Here is a 4403-nt window from a genome sequence, read left to right as displayed (position 1 = left end):
GGCCATGCTGCTGATTGCATCTTTTTTTTTTTCCTTATTTATTGTTGCATTTTTTTTTATTTTTTATTTTATTTACTTTGTAATAATATTACATTAAAAAATATATATATATGAGGTCCCATTGAACCCTACCTCCCCCACCCCACCTCTCCCCCCCCTCAGCAACACTCCCTCCCATCATCATGACACAGCCATTGCATTTGGCAAGTATATCTTTGGGCACCCCCGCACCCCATGGTCAACGGTTCACACCATGGCCCACACTCTCCCCAATTCCATCCAGTGGGCCCTGTGAGGATTTACAATGTCCGGTGATTGCCCCTGAAGCACCATCCAGGGCAGCTCCATGTCCCAAAGACGCCTCCACCTCTCATCGCTTCCTGCCTTTCCCCATACCCATCAGCCATCATGTCCACTTTTCTCAATCCAATGCCACCTTTTCTATGTGGACATTGGATTGGTTGTGTCCATTGCACCTCTATGTCAAGAGGAGGCTCAGATTCCACCTGGATGCTAGATGCAATCCTCCCACTTTCAGTTGTAATCACTCTAGGCTCCATGGTGTGGTGGTTGTCCTTCTTCAACTCCATCTTAGCTGAGTGTGGTGAGCCCAGTAAGTCGGATTGTAGGTGCTGGAGTCTGTTGAGGCTCAGGACCTGGCTATCACATTGTCAGTCCAGAGATTCAAATCCCCTAAATATATCTTAAACCCCGACACTAACTGCACCTCCAGCACATTATTGCATCTTGATTCCACCCAGGGAGACAAAGAAAGGGAAACTCCCTATAGGCTTATAAAGCCAAAAGCAGCCCCATTCCACTCATAAGAGAGAACCCAGAGACTGTGGCATGTTGTATCTTCAGATCCTGAACCTACCAAGAAAACCAGTCTGTTTTCATGGAAGTGAGGAGCCCTCAGTCCTTAGGAGTCCCAACTCCACATTGTGGGTCCTAGGTACAAGACCATCTATCCATGCAGCACAGAGCCAAGACCACACAGAGCCCTAGTGAGCAGGTATTCATGGAAGGGTTCTGGGCTCAGGCAGAGCTAGGAATGAAGTACACAATGGATTCTGCTTTGCTAGTATCAGTGATGGCACTTAAAGTGGAGCTAAACTCATCAAGGTACTTTGGAAGGATTCACAGAGAAAACTGTTGATTAGTTTAATTTGGAAGAGACTTTCTGGCCAACACAGTATATAATTGAGGCAGGTTCATAGGCAGAAGTAGCAGGCGTTGCGGCACTTTGTTAGAGACAGGATTGTGGACTTAACCTTGGTGACTGCTGGACACTGGACTAGGCAGGTGTGAGAATCATGGGAATGTAGAAAGTGCTCATGGGAGCATCTACGATGTGCCAGCTTCCATGCACATTTCTGTTCTACTTTCTTTTTACATCAGTAAGGTCTAGTTTAAGTTTGATACATGTGTAACTATTTGTAATAGAAACATACTACTGCTATTTACATATATAGTTACATTTGCATCCAGAGTTAGCTTCTACACTGTGATCATCTGTATGGAAAGGAGAGAAAAGGAATCAAGCACTTTGAGAAAGAGAGAAAGAAAGAGATGACAGGAAAAAAGGGTGTGAGAGAGAAAATGGCTGTGCTTGAAGGGAACAGTGATACACTGCAGCAGATTTAATAAGTTGCCCCTTTTTGAAAAAAGACTTTTAACTATACCACAATTGTTCAAGTATATTTCAGAATTGATTTTAAGGAAATTCTTTTTATTGATAAGTCAAGGTCCCCCCTACTAACATTAAGAATTTGAAGTAAGCTCTAGGCATCGCATATGGTTTCATCTGGAAATATTTTGTTATATATCTCTTAAAAGATAACTTTTTTAACTAGCCTAACTCTAATACCATAATTACACTTTGAAATAATTAGCAATATTTTATTTCATCAGATGCTTAATTTCCTGAAGGGAATTAAATTTATTTTGATATTGAGTCCTTGAAACTGAAACCAAATTAAATCAGCATACTATTGACTGGTATGGCATTAAGCATTTACTCCCTAAATTCCAACTCTATGTTGTTATTTTTCTTTTCTTGCTATTGGTTGAAAAAACCTACATGATTTTCTGATAGAGTTCATTGTATTCTTGTTTTCACTAATGCATGTCCATATTGTCCTTTACATGTAATTCTGTCTCCTATATTTTTTTATTCTAAGTAGGGGACGCCGAGAATCTGTTACATTGATCTTCATTTTTTGCAAAAAAAAAAGTCCTTATTGAATATTCCTCTGAAAAAATAGTAGATCAACCTGAGGTGGTATCCATATGAGGAAGGAAAGACACATGCTTTATTAAATTTATTTCTAAGATAGCAAAATTTTCTAGTCCACAGTAACGACATACTGACTTGGAATTATTCTCCCATCTGGACCAAAGGGATTCCACAGAGGACCTTCGATTCACTGGGCCATTGAATATCAGAGGAGAACATCACAGGAAGATCAGTAATTGGGATGGAGGTTAATGCTCCTCAACAAACATGTCTGGAATTGGAGGGAAGGAAGCAGAAGATCTCTTGAAGTTCTAGCTTTCTCAGAACTGACTTCCAGGAAGGAGAGTGCAGATTGATGAGGTCATCAGCTTCACAATGTTACCCTTTCCTGCAAGGGAATTTCCACAGGTTAGTCCTCAGTGCACAATGGTCTTTGTAGTTTCCCCTCCTGAACCCCAAGCAGAGGCCAGCCACCCATCTGCCTGGATATCCTGAGAGACCCAGTGGCCACTGACTGCATCACCCAGCACTGGGAAGGTCTGCAGGATGTCCTCCTCTGTCCCGTCTTTCTCCACCACTGCCTTGACAGGAACGTCAAGAGGAACACCCAGTGACTAAAAGTGTGCTGCAGTTTCATCAGGAGGAATAAGCGGAAATTCCCTGTGTGAGAAACACAATCCATGTGTGACCTTGTTCTGTGAATAGGATGTGGAGCTGGGTGTCCTCAGTGCAGAGTTACTTCTGCCCAATGTGATCACCACCTGAGGTCCCTTGAGAGAGCTGCAGAGAGCCAGAGGAAGAAGCTTGAAAGGAACATTGAGCCCATCTAAAGGAAGTTGAGAAAGCTGAAAAATGTTCAGAAACACAATGCTAGAACCACCAGAGAGACTTAAAGTAGGTGCCTGTACACCCCAAGTCAAAAGGAAATTTACTCCTATCCTACCTCAACAATGCCCAGTCACTCCTTCCCACCCACCCCCACTACTCCAATATTACCCCAGCCCTGACCTCAACAATGAGCGGGAAGGAAGAGGGACATTACTGAAAGCAGGAACTCTGCTGCTTAGGAGCTGGGGGATACAGAGAATATCTGAAAGATTCCGTGAATCTGGGGAACAGAACGCAGGGCTAACTGTAGATCGCTTCCTTGAAGGGGCTGAAAGAATTCCAACAGCCTGAGAAGGAGCAGGCCCAGACTTGTCAGCAAGTCCCACAACACTCTTGAGAAACCAAAGATGGACACTTGTAAAGGCATACAGTGGCTCCAGACAAATGACCACTAATTAAATTAAAGAGAAGATTTTCACTGGTGAGGGTGGAAGGAGGAGGGGCCGGAGGAAGGGTCAAATCTAGGGCATCCCAGGTGCACAAGATTCAAACAGCGGGGAAGATGTGAAATGTTCTCAGGAGCCAGGCATGTCCCTTCAGCTGATTGCATCTTGGTTCAGTCCAATGCGAAAAAGAGCGGGAACGCTCCCCGGGGCTTATAAAGCCGCACTCGGCGCCATTCGGAGCACAGGCGTGAACCGTGAAGCTGTGCCTTGTTGTGCTTTGGATCGGGAACCTACCAAGCAAAGGAGTCTGCCCTGCTCAGTCCCGGGGGCTCTCCCAGCTCCACCTTGAAGTCCGTGCATGAAAGAGATTCTCTGAACTCAGCACCAAGCCACGACCACAGCAGAGCAAGGTGAGCACTGACCCACGCAATGGGTCAACACTCAGGCAGGGCTAAGAGTGGGGTCAGTAGGTGATGCCGCCACACCGCCGTGGTGATGGCGCCAAATGGGGAGCTGAGCGAAGCACAGTGGTTTAGCAGGTTTCATTACATTGTTGATTACATTCTTTTGGGGTAGACTTTCTGACTGGCTGAGTTCATATTTGAGGCAGGACCATAAGCAGCACCAGAGGCAGCACAGCAAGTAGGTCCACCTGGCGTTTGGGATATGCCCCTACCTCGGTGCCTGCTCATCACTGGACTAGGCAAGAGAGGGAAGTGCGGGAAAGGAGAAAGTGTCATGGGAACACCCTCGTACATTCCAACTACCATGTTTTCTAGTCCACAGCCATGATGTGTACTGACTTGGGACTGTGCTCTGTCATGACCATCAGGATTCCATAATTATTTTTTTCTCTCCCCTCCCCCCGCCCCCCCCCCCCCCAGTTGCCT

The sequence above is a fragment of the Dasypus novemcinctus genome, chromosome 1, assembly GCF_030445035.2.
Source record: "Dasypus novemcinctus isolate mDasNov1 chromosome 1, mDasNov1.1.hap2, whole genome shotgun sequence".
Lineage (NCBI taxonomy): Eukaryota > Metazoa > Chordata > Mammalia > Cingulata > Dasypodidae > Dasypus > Dasypus novemcinctus.
Note: the sequence above shows the minus strand (reverse complement) of the source record.